We start from the raw sequence: 16,741 nt of genomic DNA on the forward strand, positions 1-16,741 counted from the left end.
AGTGGTTTTCAAACTAATATATATATATATATATATATATATATATATATTCAAAAGCCATCATTTGTATAATTGAAACTTTCATGAAACAACACTCAACTACATGTAGTATATGCTGATGTTTTCTATTCTATTACTTTATTTTAGAAGTTTTGTTTTTACTACCCACTAAATTGATTTACAATGCACAAATGAGTTACAATTTACTGTTTGGAAAGCATTGGCATGTAAGTATTAGGAGAAAAAATAGCCACCCCTGAGAGGACTGCAAGGGAAGTGTGCGTGTCCTCAAGTGTAGCCGGGTTTCAGTTGGATAAAGGAGGTGAAAGAAACATCTATCAAAGAGGTTGAAGGATAAAGGGATGCCTTAGTCTGTTTGGGCTGCTATAACAAACTACCATAGGCTTGGTGGCGTATCAGCAACGAACATTTATTTCTCACAGTTCTGGGGGCTGAGAAGTCTAAGATCAAGGCGCTAACAGATTCAGTGTCTGGTGAGAACCTGCTTTCTGGTGTCTTCTCACTGTGTCTTCACATGCTGGAAGGGGTGAGGGAGCTCTCTGAGGCCTCTTTTACAAGGGCACAGATCCCGTTCATAAGGACTCTGCCCTCATGACCTAATCACCTCCTGAAGTTCTCACTTCCAAATACATTGGGAATTAGATTTCAACATATGAATTTTGGCGGGGGGACACAAACATTCAGTCTATAGCCATGGGATTTTGTCGATGGCAGACCCTGAATTCCAGAGGTCACAGTGGAAGGAATTAGAGATTGTTTTGGGGATTAGAGTCTGATTCAAATTAGGCATGTAGAGGACTGTAATAGGGTAAGAATCTCTATGATGGGGGATGATCTGGAGGCCAAGGATTCCTGTGGTGAGTGCTGTAAGCAGAGATATAGGGCATGATGGGATTAGTACTCTCAGAGGGAGGTGGATAATCAGTTCTAATTATAGCCCCCTTCTTGGGACTGGTCTCCTAGTCAGCTTGTCAGTGGTGAGGTGAGGTTTAAGGGTTAGTTGGGGTTGAGTAGATGAAGTGTGTATGGTAGAATGAGGGTCTCATGAGAAGTGTGTTGAGCTCTGAGGACCCTCTTTCACTTCTATTGTGGATAGAGTTAAGGCTAGAGGAGCTGTCTTTCCAGAAGTATCAGAGCACTAAGGGTCCCTTAAATTATGCTTGGCAATGGGTGGTAGTGGTGAAAAGGCTTAAGAAGTTCTGTGGCTTACCCTTAAATCCCACTGTCCTTGAATTTGAGAGAGAAGGAGGGAGTGGACTTACAAGGAGGTAGCAGTTTCTGTGTACTTTTTAAGCAGGAAAATTCTAACTAAAAAGACTATGCTAACTTAAATAGTGGGCACAAAGGTGTGCTAGAAACAGCACTAAACTGAGAACCAAAAGATTTGTTTCTTCGTTCTGGCTGTGCCTCTGGGTGAGAGAGGAGAGCCTTAACTTCATCTGTCAAATTTTATAATGTTATTCTTCTTTTCCTTAAAAGCCGTAGTGAGGACTAACAACCAAAAATATAGGCATACAGTGTGAAACTTATAAAGCACCATTCAAAAGTAAGATGTTGGCCATGGGAATTACTTGGCAGAAATAATTTGTAGTCAGTGCAAATAGTGGACCAAGTGCAGACAGCTGTCAGTTAGTGACAGCTGGTGTTGCAATCAGGGTAAGACTAGATGTTTTATAAGACTTAAAGATTTTTTTGATGGTGGGACACAACTCAAAGACATAGATGAAAGGCAGAGCTCTGTTACTTACAGCTCCAAACCAGAGAAGGCTGTCACGCAGGGCCACACAGGGGTTTGCACCCCAGGACAGGGAAATGGTTAGCAGGAATTGCAGGAGGTGCTTATGTATGGCGAGCAGGATGGAGTTAGCTAGGTTTCGCAGGCATCCTAGGCATTGGGTAGTTTGAGCAATTCCGTGGGCCTGAGATAAAAAAGTCTGTCCCTGGAATGGGTATCTGGGGGCCTCTGGCAGTTGGGTATGTGTGTATTGTAAGTTAGGAGTTAGAGCCTGATAAAGCAAGTAGTTGGGGTGGGGGTTTGACAAATTGCCAGCAAAGGAGAATTGAGAGTTTTAGCCATGACTTCAAGAGTGGGCCAAGACAGCACTTGTGAAATATCGTGTTACACTGGGAGAGTTTTGAAGTGGTGTAATCTCAAACTGTCAATTTTTTTTTTAGTAGTATGAAAACTTACTCTAAGCAGATTTCTCATGGATATAGTATATTTCTTCATCTAGCTATTTGCTTATTAATAACACATTTTATTTATGAGTTACAGAAAATATAATCTTTAATTCTTTTATCTCTGACTCTTAATTTTTATTTTAAGTATACCAGATTGTTGAATTATTGTAGACAGATACCTCGCACCGTCTAATACCCAGTGGCAGAAAGAAGTAGAAGCTGGGTTAAAAGTTCTTCTGAGACTATAAATGCCTATTGCATATACTGGCTGAAATAATATAGGCTCCTCATAAGGTTAGGATTATTTTCCTATTATATGACTGTGTTAGGCAGAATTCTAAGATGTCCCCGAACATTCTGGCCCCCTGGTGTACATGTGCAGTATAATCCCCTCCTCTTGAATATGGATGGGACTTGTGAATATGATGGGATTTTGCTTCTGTGATTAGGTACTGATCAGTTGACTCTGAGTTAATCAAAAGGGAAATTATCCCGAGTAGCCCTGACCTAAGCAGGTGAGCCCATATAAGTAGGCTCTTTGTGAAGTCAGAGAGATTAGAAGCTGCCATGTTGTGAGGGGGCCATGTGGCTAGGAATTGAAGGCAGCCCCTAGGAGCTGAGAGCAGTCCCTGGCTGACAGCTAGCAAGAAAGTGGCAAACTCAGTCCTACAGTCGCAAGAAATTGAATTCTGCCGACAACCACGAAATGTTGGAAGAGACTCTGGGTCTCAGATGAGATCATAGCCATTGTTCACATTTTGATTTCAGCCTGATGAGACCCTGAACAGATGACCAAATTAACCCACGCCTGGATTTCTGATCCACAGAAACAGTGAGATAATAAATTTGTGTTGTTTTAAGCTACTAAATTGTGTTAATTCATTGTGTAACAATAGAAAATAAATACACTATGTGTCCCATTTTTCATTTTTATGCCCGTGCATGCCTAAGCACTAAATTTATCTTTCTCCTTGTGGATGGAAATTTGAATTGTTTCCTTTTTTTTTGTTTGCCTCCTTGAACAATGCTACTATGAATACCCTTGTACATGACTTCCAGCGCACATGTTCAGGAGTTTCTCTAGGACTATAATTGTTCAACCGTAGAGTATGTGAATGTTCATCATTACGAGATAATGCCAAATTACAAAAGTAGTTGTACTAGTATATACTTTTAGCAGCCAGCAGTGTATAAGAACTTCTTTCCCTTGATCCACATCCTTGCCAACACCTGGTTTTGTCAGACAGCTAAATGGACGATATGTCAATGTGGTCTTGATTTGTGTCCCCCTGATCATTAATGAAACTGAACATTTCTCCCTATTTTATTGGCTATATGTTTCCTCTTCTGTGAAATGCCTATCTCTATCTTCTGCCCATTTTTCTATTGAGTTGTTTGAACTTTTCTTATTGATTTTCAGGAGTTCTTTATAACATATATTCTGTTTAGTAACCCTTTGTGAGTTACATGTTTGCAACAATCTTCTCACAGTTTGTCTTGTATCTTGTCGCTTTCTTTATCACGTCTTTTGATGACATAAGGTATTAATTTTTTGTAGTCAAATTTATCATATTTTGGTTTATGGTTAATATATTTTATGTCCTTTCCATTCCTAGAGTGATAAAAGTTTTTATTTTGTCACAAAAAGGTATTGAAAATTCATCAAATTCCTTTCCTAAATATATTCATATACTCATAAAATGTTTTCTCTTTTAATCTGTTAATGTGGTGAATTATGTTGATAGATTTTAAAATGTTAAACCATGCTTGAATTCTTAGCATAAACCCACTTTGGTCATGATGTGTTATCATATTATATGTGACTTGATTCTGTCTGCTGATATTTTATTTTGTATTTTTCTATCTGTGTTTGTGAATGAGATTGGCCCAAAAGTTTTGTTTATTATTTTTCCTTGTGTATTTTTGGTATTAAATTTGGTATTAGACTAGACTTATGGAAGGAATTGGGAGTAGTATTCCCTTTTTCTATTCTCTGGAAGATTTTGTTTAAGATTGGAGTGACCTCCTTTGTAAAACTTTGTTAGAATATATAGTTCTGCACCATGCAATGATGTTTTAGTCAATGATAGACCATATACATGATGGTGGACCCATAAGATTAGTACTATATAGCCTAGGTGTGTGGTAGGCTATGCCATCTAGGCTTGTGTAAGTACACTCTATGATGTTTGCATGATGAAATCACCTAATGACACATTTCTCAGAATGTATCCTATCCTTTAGCAACACATGATTGTACCTGTAAAATCATCTGGAGACTTTTGCTTCTGCTCATGAAGGAATAATTGCCAGGAGACTTGACCTTCTACCATAGAAAGCTAGAAAACTGCAGAAAAACATGAAACATCTGTTTTGAGCCATTGAACAATGGGTAAAGCAGAACTGTGATCCTTGAGAGAAGGGAAACAAGATCACCCTGGCTTTTTTTGCCTAAAGGCATTTTCCGGACCATGGCATAGGGACAGGGATCTCGAACAGAGGTCAGTGGTCTTGCTAAGTTGAGGAGGCATAGATGAGAGTTCAAGATAGTTGAAGCAGCTACAATTTGTAAGCAGAGTACCGGAGAGGAGAAAGCTCTGCAGAGAAAGAGATTTAGAAATCTGCCTAAGGGTCTCTTGAGTCTTTGGATGATTTTGAATATGTACATTATAGGGTAAAACTCCCTAAGTCTAGGAAAAGAAAAAGTACCAGTTCTCTAACCCAAATAATTCTTGAGCTCATAGAGGCTTAAGAATTGTTTGTATTCCCACCTCCCAAAGTGAGACACATCATTGAATACATGGAGCATTCAGCAGAGAATTAGAGGGGTCAGGCCTTAATAGGAGAGATAAAGTAGCCCTAGAATAAAGGCTACTCTAGATTCATCCTAACAAAGCTTAAATAAAAACTTATACATGATCAAGCGAATCCACAAGTAACTTAACTGCCTGCCAAGGTTCAACACTCTCTAAAGGACTACAATAAAATCCATACTCAACAATGTAAAATCACGTCTGACATCCAATCACTAATTACTAGACATGCAAAGAAGCAGGAAAATATGATCCATGCCTGGAAAAAAATTAGTAAATAGAAACCAACCCAGTAATGATAGAGTCGGTGGAATTATCAGACAAGATTTCTAAAATCAGCTATTATAAACAATACAAATATGTTCGCAGATTTAAAGGAAAACTTGAACACAATGCAGAGAGAAATGGAAGACATGAAAAGAGTGAAATTTCTAGAGATGAAAAATATAATACTGAAAATGAAATTTTTACTGGGTGAGATTAATAATCAGGGAAAAAAATCAGTAAACTTGAAGACAGAGCAGCAAGAACTACCCCAAATGAAGCACACGGAGAAAAAGATTGCAAAAATAAACAGAGTATCTGTGATGTGTGGGACAATATTAAGTAGCTTGAAATATGTGTAATTGGATCCAAGAAGGGGGAGGGGAAGCAAAAAATTTGAATAAATAGTATCCTAAAGTTTTACAAATCTGATGAAGGCTATAAATCCACAGATGTAAGAAGCTCAGTAAACTCAAACAGAACTAATATAAACATTTCACCAACAGGGCACATTATATTCCAATTGCTGAACACCAGTGCTAAAAAAAACCCTTAAAACAGCTAGAGATATAAGGCATAATGCACATGGTGGTACAAAGATCAGAGTTACAGTAGACCTCTCATCAGAAACCCTGCAAGCCAGAAGATAATGGAATGATGTCTTTAAAATGCTGACAGTAGGGAGGGGGGAATGAGGAGGAGACTGTTAACATACAATTAATTCTATACTGAATAAAAATATCTTTCAAAAATGATGGCAAAATACAAATGTTTTTCAGACAAAGACTGAATTCGTTGCCAGCAGACCTGTATTACAAGAAATGTTGAAGTTCTTCATGCAGAAGGAAAATGATACGAGATGCAAACCTGGATCTACATAAATGAATAGCTAACATTACAAATGGGAAATAAATAGGCAAATATAAAAAATTTATGTTTTATATTTTTAATAAGATAATTGACTATTTAAAGCAAAAATAATGAATATGTATCTGGCAGGGATTGAAAACTTTTTCTGTAAAGAGCTAGATGGTAAATATTTTAGGCTTTGCATCTCACATGGTCTCTGTGGCAACTACTCTACTCTGTTGTTGTAGCACTAAAGCAACTATAGACAATAAGTAAAAAAATGAGTATGGCAGTGTTTCAAAAAACTTAATTTATGAAAACAGGTAATTGGCTAGATTAAATCCATGGGATATAGTTTTCCGACCACCCCCCAAATTATGAGGTTCATAATGTATATAGGACTAAAATGTCTCACAAAAATAGCATGAAAGATGGGAGGAGGAAATGGAAGTACTTTGTTTTAAGGGTCTTACGTTATATGTGAAGTGGTATAATATTATTTTAATGTCAATTGTGATAAGTTAAAGATACATTTTACAAATCCTAGGGCAACCCCCCACCCCCCCACACACACTAAAATAGAGAGGCCTAGCTGATAAGCCAATAGTGGAGATAAGATTAAATACTAGATAATTCTCAATTAATTCAAAAGGAGATCAGAAAAGAGGAAAAGAAAAAGAACAAAGAACAGATGGGACAAAATGAAAAGAAATAGCAAGATGATATCTTTAAACCTAACCATACATATAATTACTTTAAATGTACGTGGTCTAAAAATCTAAATTAAAATGAATAGATTGTCAGATTAGATAAAAGTGCAAGATACAACATACACTGTTTATAAGAAACCTACTTTAAATATAAAGAAAAGATACATTAAAAGTAAAAGGATGGGAAAAGTTATAACATAATAAGCTATTACAAGAAAGCAGAAGGGTCTATATAAATATAAGGCAAAGTAGACTTCAGAACGAGTCATACTACTAGGGATAAATAGAGACATTTCATAATAATAACAGAATCAATTTTCCAAGAAGACACAGCAGAGCTTCAAAATAATGAAGGAAAGACTGACAGAATTGAAAGAAGAAATTGATTCAGAATTATACTTGTCATTTCAACATTCCTGTCTCAGTAATTAACTAGAAAAAAGTAGACAGAAAATCAGTAAGGATATAGAAAAGTTGAATAACCCGTCAACAAACTTTATCTAATAGACACTTATAGAACACTCCACCCAACTACAGCAGAATACACATTCTTTCCAAGTGCACATGGAATAGTTTCAAGCTACAACTATCCTGAGCTATTAAGCAAATTGATCACAGTGGAACTAAATTATAAACCAATAATTGAAAATATCTGGAAAATCCCCAAATAATTAAATATCAGACACACTTTCAAATAACCCATGTTTCAAAGAAGAAACCACACATAAAATAGGAAAATTTTTTTTAACTTCTTTTTTTTTTTTTGAGGAAGATTAGCCCTGAGCTAACTGCTGCCAATCCTCCTCTTTTTGCTGAGGAAGACTGGCCCTGGGCTAACATCCGTGCCCATCTTCCTCTACTTTATACGTGGGATGCCTACCACAGCATGGCCTGCCAAGCAGTGCCATGTCTGCACCCGGGATCCTAACTGGCGAACCCCAGGACACGAAAGCAGAATGTGAGAACTTAACCGCTGCACCAGCAGGTTGGCCCCAGAAAATATTTTTTAAGTAAATGAAAATGAAAATGTCAACATTTGTTGGATACAGCTAAATTAATACTTAAAGGAAAATTAAATGGTATTATTAGAAAAGAAGAAAGGTCTAAAATCAGTGGTCTAAGTTTCCACCTTAAGAAGTGAGAAAAAGAAAATCAACTTAAACTCAAAAGAAATATAAAGGGGCCATAACAAAAAGCAGTAATTGAAAAAGAGTTAATGAAATAGAAAACAGAGAACAACAGAGAAAATGAGTAAAACCCAAAGCTGTTTTTTTTTAAAAAAAAAAAACAGTAAAGTCAATAAACCTCCACTAAGTGATTAAGAGAAAAAGAGAAAAGACAAATCACCCATAGCAGAAATTAAACAGTGCATCACTACAGATTCTTCATGAACTCAAAAGCTAATAAGAGAATGTTATGAACAATTTTATGCCAATGAATTTGACAATTTAGATGAAGTGGACAAATTCTTTGAAAGACATAAATTACCAAATTACAAGAAAATGTAGAAAACCTAAATAGCACTATATCAACTAAAGAAATTGAATTTGTAATCATAAACCAGGAGGAAACTCAAGATCCAGATGTTTTACCTGGTGAATTTGATCAAACTTAGACAAAAGGATATTAATCTTACAAAAAAACTTGCAGAAAAGAGAGAAATGAACACTTCACTCATTTAAAGAGGCCAGAATTACACTAATACTAAAACCAGACAAAGACATTACACTTCTAAACTCATTATGAGACAAACATAACCTTGATGCCAAAACTGACAAGAACATTACAGGAAATAAAGTTACAGACCAATACCACTCATGAACATAGATGCAAAAATCCTTAACTAATTTTTAGTAAATTGATTACAGCAATATATTGAAAGAAAAATACATTATGACCAACTGGGGTTTATCCCAGTATTGCAAGGTTTTTTTAGTGTTTGAAGATCGACAAAGGAAATTTACCACATAAACAGAATAAAATAGAAAACTGTTATGATGGTTTCAACAGATGCTAAAAAAAGCATTTGACAAGAGGCAACACCTCTTCATAAACTAGGAATAAAAGGGAACCTCCTCAATCTGCTAGAGCTTATCTCTGAAAAGCCTACAGCAAACATAATAGATAATGTGAAAGACTGAGTGCTTTTCCCCTAAGATTGGAAACAAGACAAGGATGTCTGCTCTCACTACTTCTTTTCAACATTGTACTGGAGCCCTAATCAGTGCAAAAAAGGGCAAAAATTTTAAAAATGCACATAGTTTAGAAAGGAAAAGTGACATTGTCATGTACATAGAAAAATTGAAGGAATCTACAAGGAAATTACTAGACTATAATAAGTGAATTCAAGAAGGTCATGTGATGCAAGGCCAATATAGAAATCAATTATATTTTTATATACAAGCAACAAACAATTGAAAAATGAAAGTAAAAACAGCTCCATTTGTGATTATCATTCACAATATGACATACTTAGGGATAAGTTTAACAAAAGATGTGTAAGACTTGTGCACTGAAAACTAGAAAACAGTGTGGAGAGAAATTGAAGAAGTCTAAATACAAGGAGAGATATACTATGTTCACGGAATGGAAGACTCAATATTAAGATGTCAGTTAGCTCCAAATTGTTTTTTAGAGTCTTTAGAATAAAACATAGAATTGCTTTGCAACATTGAGAACTTCCTGGTGAAGCAGTAAAAAATGTTAATTTTATTAAATCTTGACACTTGAGTACACATCTTTCCACTATCCTGTGTGACAAAATGGGAAGTATATATAAATCACTTGTGCTGCAAACCTAAGCATAATGGTTGGCTCAAGGAAAAGAACCTGTATAATTGTTTGAGTTGTGAACTGAAGTAATTACTTTTCTAAAAAAATAGAATAGCACTTTTACTTGAAAGAATGACTGGCAAACTATAGTTAGTCAAACTTGAGTATTTGGCAGACTTTTTCTTGAAATTGACTTAAATGAGCATGACACAGGAAAAAAAACTGACATTGCTTGTTGCCAGTGATAAAATTTTGATGAGATTGGGGCTTATGCTTTATTAATGGATGTGATTTTTAAAACTTTCTTTTTTTTGCTGGGAAAGATTTTCTCTGAGCTAACATCTGTTGCCAATCTTCCTCTGTCTTATTTTTTTCTCCCCAAAGCCCCAGTACATAGTTGTATATTTTAGTTGTGAGTCCTTCTAGTTCTTCTGTGTGAGCTGCCACCACAGCATGGCTACTGACAGACGAGTGGTGTGGTTCCAGCCACACCTGGAAACCAAACCCAGGCTGTCGAAGTGGAGTGCCCCGAACTTTAATCTCTAGGCCATCAGGGCTGGCTCTTAATAGATTGATTTTTGATGTTATGTAATGAACTGCGTCAATATTTGGTTCATCCGCATAATATATAATAAATGTGTTAATATTTGGAACATCAGTGAAGCAGCATTTTTCAAATGACCAATGCATAGTGTTAAAAAATAATGCCTGAATGAAAATTCCATTCCAAGTGCAATATAGACCAAAGGATTTTAACATAATAGAGTATGAAAAATTCATCAATATTGTTTCAGATCTGAAAATGCTCCTCCCTTTCCAACAATATCTCTTTCTGAGGCAGGATAGTCTCCATATACTTCAGTTAAAACAGATTCAACTTTCTTCATTAATTCAGATACTGGAAAGATTTGCAAAAATGTATAACAATGCTACTCTTCTAATTTTTTTTGTTTTGAAAAATATAGTTATTTTCATAAAAATACTATTTATGTTAACACATAATGGGTTTATTATTGTTATTTTTAAATTAATTGATAAATATTTTAAAACTTCTCAGTTTTAATTTATAAAACAGTAAATATCAATAGGTATAACCCAATTAAAAGATCTCTTTGGAGTCTTCAATAATTTTTAAGAATATAAAAGGGGTCCTGACATCAAATAGTTTGAGAACTGCTGCTGTAGGACACTGTCTCAGTTCTTCAAACTGTTGTCACTCAGCTGCCATGATAAATGAGATTTCAAAAAGCCATTCCACCATTTTATTATGGCAACTTCAGAGTGATGGAGAATGTAGTAAGACCAATAAATTCCACCAGCATGAGCCCTCTGCTCATAAATTTTTTGCTGTAAGTTGAACTCTCTGGATAGAAGAAAGACCTGTGTAGAATACCATTATGGTCAATATGGCAATCCTGTGGCCCATGGATGACAGTTTTGGAATCTCTCCCCATCTGGGGGACTTTCCTCAGAGCAGATACGACTTACTCTTTGCAGCACCTTGGCTTCAGTCTTTCATATTTTATAAAACTGATACTTTTATTGCTGAGAACACTACATTTTCCCTCATTCTTGGATAACCTCTACTTAAATTTAGTTTTCTAGGCATTTCTTAAAAGTCTAATAAAAGAAAACATGAGTTTTCATCACCTTGCAGTAGCAATATGAAAAATCATCACATTGATCAGAATAGACTAGAGCATACTCATTTAATTTTAAACTAATTTAGCAAACTTTACAGGAAAAAAAGGTAAAATAGTGTTATGGGTGAAATTGCATCTCTCAAAAAAGGTATGTTGAAGTCCTAACATTCAGTACATCAGAATATGATCTTATTTGCAAATAGGGTCTTTATAGATGTAATAAAGTTAAAATGAAGTCATTAGGGTATCCCCTAATCCAATATGACTGGCGTCCATCAAGAGAGGAAATTTGGAGACAGAGGCAGACAAGTATAGAAGGAAGATGTCATGAAGACACAGGGAGAATGCCAGGTGAAGATGGAGAATTAGAGTGATGCAGCTGGAGGATGGGGACCAAGGGCCACAGAAGCTAGAGAGGCCAGGAAGAGATTCTCCCTCACAGGCCTCAGAAGGAACCAACTTTGCTGATGCCTTGATTTCAGACTAACAACCTCCAGAACTGTGAGACAGTAACTTTTTGTTGTTTTAAGCCACACAGTTTGTGATACTTGTTATGGCAGCCCTGGAAAACTAATACAGATGGCAAGATATTTAAGAAAGTAACTATGCACTAATAAACCTTTTATCCCAGAAACCAAGCACTGAGTATTAAATACTCAATACATCAGGTCCACTGAGTGTTGAATGAAGTTCCTTGAAAGTGTAAATCTTCCTAAGACATCTATTGATCATCTTGTTCCTTATTCCCTGTTCTTGGTCTAACACATTAAACATTGAATGTCTGCTGAATAAAATAAATGCCTATAATTAGAATGAAAAGCAAATATAAAATATGAATTTTAAATATATTTCACTGTATTGCTAATTAATGACTATTTTGCTATATTTATTTAAGTAAATGTATGGGAAATATAATACCTATTCTTTCGTGGGCAGTTTCTTTCATTCTTTCTTTTTTGTTTTCAGATACCCCCAAATTTTATATATTATAATATCACCAAAACAACATCAAAAGGCATTTTTAAAATAAAAAGATTACCGAGAATTCCATCTAAGCAATAGGTGTTTTGGGATGATCAGGGTCTTGGAAATTAAAGTGTGGTAAAGTCAGGAATAAACACAGGTATTGAGATCAAAAACCTAGATTCGGACACAGCCCTAGTTCTGCTCTGCAACAGTAAGCTATTAAGTAACCTCTCTGAGCCATCTGTAAAATGGCATATGTTTAACATAGAACTGTTGTGAGAATGAAAGCAAGAGTAGAATGATCCTTTATTAAACTAATTTTACCGACAAGAATATTAGATCACACAGATTCAATAACTTGCCAAAAGTCATCAACTGGTTAACTCATTGATTCCAACGCCCAAATTCTTTCTATTAGAACTGCCCCATGCTATAGGAAACCCTTCTACTTCTACTTCTCAATGTTATATGTTAGATTTTTCAGGTGATTATATAGTAAAATTGGTAGCCAGGGCTGACCTAACCTGTGTATCCTGTCTAGTTGTCCATCCCAGATCAAGTTCTTCATCTGTTGAAGTCTTCCAACTCTCACAGGACTCCCAGGGTCCTTGGGTTAAGGTCTCAGTTTTCCGGACCTCATCTCTGTTTAGCAAAAACTTAGGATACAAGGCAGTGGTTTGTGGAGGAGTAGAACACAATCACAATCATTTGAACTTGGTTTTCCATGTTTGCCTCATCTAAAAATGGTATTTGCATTTCTAGCAAGATATAAATAACTTCAGCCTGTAATAGGTAAAAGGACATACAGGAATCCTAATTAGAACACATGTCTTGGGGTGCAGGGTATTGGAGAAAAAGAAAAGATCAGAGCTGAAGCAAAAGAATCAGTTCTGGCTGCAGTAGATTCCATCACAGTTGGTCACATCCAGGGCTGGGAAGGCTAATTCTGTGCCATGAGACCAGGCCCTTTAGAGGCACATGAGTCTCAAGACAGAGAAGGGATCTTGTCTCTGGGCAAGAGGAACGCTGCAGAGTTTGGTTCATTGACTTCCATTGTGCCAAGGAGAGTTCAAAGATTGCTGAACCCTTGGAAGTAGTAGGGCCTTAAATGGCACAACAAATGCACCAGTAGGAAGTGAGGAAAGTGGCCTGCTAAGGAGGCCTAATCCTGGTGAGTAGGCAGAAGGCCAAGGGCACCTTCAAAATGGTTCAGAGCTCAAAGTCAGGATGAAGTGAAAGGTGAAGGGGGCCTGTCCTGGCCACTCAAGGAGGCTTCCAGCAGGATCACTTCAAGAAATAATGGTCACCCAGGCACGCTGAGGAAAATAGAATGTCAATTGATCGCCAACAAGCATCAAAGCAATGACACAGAAATAAGCCTCAAAGCTGGAGAAAACTACTTAAAGGCCACAGGGCTGTGCTTTAATTTATGGTCATGACTGTCTGACCTTGAGACTCATGTGCCAAACCAAGGTTATACATTGAGCCAACCATACACTCACTAAAGAGCAATGCTGTTCTCTTTTTTTGTGATTGCTGAGCGTAGGTCTTTTTAAAGGGCAGGTTAAAAAGCTGGGTTAGGAAAAATGACATTGCAGAGAAACTTTAAATGTCCTTTCCTGGGCAAGAGGTGACTTAATCTAGGCCAGTTGGACCCTTTCACCCAGGAATTTGAATCAGCAAAGACTACGATTGTCCTACAGGGGAGCTCTGAAGAGATTCTTAGTCTCCCTGGCTTAGATTCTACAGGTGCTCTGGTTCCTGACCTTCCCAAAGCCTGGAGCTTCGGCTTTCTCTTCGATTTTGTGAGACTTTCAATGTCCTTCAGATTCCATTATTATTGTTATTATTAATTTTTTGTTTAGGCTGGCCACATGGTGTGTCTTTTCATTTATTCAGATCTTGTTTTATTTCACTCAATATAGTTTTATTCATATAAATTCTCTTTAAAAAATTTATTACTAGTGACTTTTTAATTAAACTTATTACTAGTTATTAGTAATTTATTAGCATTAGTCATTAGTAAATTTAATACTAGTCATTTATGATTTTGTTGCTAATATGAATGGAATTTTTTTCCATTTCCAGTTCAAATTGGTTATTGATTGGGTAGCGAAAGACTATTTTTGTGTATTTATTTTGTATTGTTGCCAACTTAATCTCTCTTGTTAATTTTCATACTTTCCTCCCACGCCTAGAAATAAAATCATATTATATGCATACAACATAAGTAATTTGGTCTTTTATAATTATTCTAAGTATTTCATCTTCATGTCTTACTGTCTTAGGTATAATCTTCAAAACAACGTTAGGAAATAGTGGAGAAAGCAGGCATCTCTGCCCAATTTCTGGTTTTAATAGAAATTACTTCAGTATTTCACCACTTCGTTTGATGTTTACAGTTCTTTTTAGCCCTGAGCTAAATCTGCTGCCAATTCTCCTTTTTTTGCTGAAGAAGACTAGGCCTGAGCTAACATCCATGCTCATCTTCTTCTACTTTATATGAGGGACGCCTGCCATAGCATGGCTTGACAAGCAGTGCTTAGGTCTGCACCTGGGATCAGAACCAGTGAACCCAGGGCCACTGAAGTGGAATGTGCGAACTTAACCGCTGAGCCACTGGGCCGGCCCCTGATGTTTACAGTTTTGAAAAAATTTTGAAATATGCCATACATACTGAAAAGTACATGCAACATATATGTACAGTTTAACAAATAAAGTGACCACTATATAAGAATACTTTTAAAAAAGATTAAGAAATAGTACATTACCAGCACTGGGAAATACACCACTTGGCTATAAGAACCCTGTTCCTTCCCCTCTTAATGATAACCCAGGCTGCCCTAACTTTCTTACTGATTTCCTTGCTTTCTTCATGGTTTTGCCATTTATATATGCATCCATAAATAATGTAGTCCTGTTTGCCTTTATTTGACTTTATATAAATAGAATAATGTTTTACGTGTCATTTTGTTCAACGTTATATCTGAGATTCATGCATGCTATGCTATGTGACTATAGTTTGTTCATTTTCGTTGGTTGTATTCACTTCACAGTATGGATATATCAAAATTTATCTTTCTATTTCTATTGTAGATAGCCATGTGAGTTATTTACTGGATTTGGTTATTGCAAACAGTGCTATCATGTACATTATTGTACATTTATTTTAGTGTGATGAGTGTGACTTTCTCTAGGATAAATACCTAGTAGTGGAATTCTGAGCTGAATTAAATTTACCACATAATGAATAGTCAAAATTTTTTCCAAAATGAGAGTTCTTATTGTTCTATATTATTGCCAATACCTCATTTTATTGGACTACTTAATTTTTGCCATTCTGATATCTGCTTAATGGTACTTTTCATTGTGGTTTTATTTGGCATGATGACAATTAAGGCTGAGAACCTTAGAGATTTGGATTTCCTACTTTGTCAAATTTCTGTTCTATCTCGTCTTTTGCCCATTTTCCTATCAGAATGAATTGTTTTCCTTTTGCTAATGTAGGATACTAGGATTTTGCTGTTCATATGTGTGGAAAATATTTTTCCCACTTTGTGGCTTTTCTTTTCATTCTTATAAGGTTTTTTGATAAAGTTCTTATTTTCAATATAATTGTATTTATCAATTTTTTTGTAGTTAGTGCTTTTTGTATCCTCTTTAAAAAAATCCTTCTCTACCATGAACACATTGTCCCACACTATTTTATAAAAGATTTATAGTTTTGCCTTCCACATTTAGTACTTCAGTCTGGTGGGAATTGACTTTTGCATATTGTGGGTGAAAATAGTTTCATTAATTTTCTACATGGATAGCTAATCATTCCAAAATTATTGATTGAAAAGTCCATCCTAGATAAATTGATCTGCCTTGCCATCTCAGTGTCCACTTCTGTGTTTATGGTCTATTTCTGAGTTCTCTTTTCTTTTCCATTGGTGTATTTTTTCTGTCTCTGTGTCACTAATAGAAAGTCTTAATTACACAGTTCGTAAATCAATATCTGATAGAGCAAGACTATTTACCTTATTTTTCTTATCTTCAAGAGTAGCTTGGCATTTGTTGATTCATTTACTTCCGTATAAATTTTAAAATCAACTTTTCAAATTCATAAAAAAGTATTCTGGAATTCTGAATGAAATTACACTGAATGTATAAATTGATTTTGGAACAGTTGACATCTTTACAATAGTCAGTCTACCAATCCATAAACATAGTATATTACTCTCCATTTATTTAGGTATTCTCTTATGTTTCTCAATAGGCTGCTATTATATATTTAGCTTTATTAATTAAGTAGAGGCAAAGGGATAACTTATTGATCTTTTAATTTCACTTCTATAATTATTCATGTCTATCCCCTACTCCATATACTGGTATACAATATGTACCTGGATCAAACGCACATACTATATTTTTAAATGTTAAGGCCTCAGGCAGGAGAGCTCAGGAAAATAAAGTAGGCATGATATACTGATTTCCAATCTGAAGATCTATTAATTTTTCTTTTTACTCTTCCATGCTG

The 16,741-nt window shown here is 35.7% G+C and overlaps 1 long non-coding RNA gene across 1 annotated transcript in view; it reads left to right on the forward strand.

Moving 5' to 3' along the window:
* The first annotated feature begins 2,753 nt into the window (after window positions 1–2,753).
* LOC139083569 (uncharacterized) overlaps window positions 2,754–16,741 on the forward strand; it is a 42,802-nt gene continuing 28,814 nt past the window's right edge. Inside the window, exon 1 of the long non-coding RNA XR_011540402.1 lies at window positions 2,754–3,034. This is a non-coding gene — a long non-coding RNA (uncharacterized lncRNA). The remainder of the gene's footprint in view (window positions 3,035–16,741) is intronic.

The sequence above is a fragment of the Equus przewalskii genome, chromosome 5 (genome assembly GCF_037783145.1).
Source record: "Equus przewalskii isolate Varuska chromosome 5, EquPr2, whole genome shotgun sequence".
NCBI lineage: Eukaryota > Metazoa > Chordata > Mammalia > Perissodactyla > Equidae > Equus > Equus przewalskii.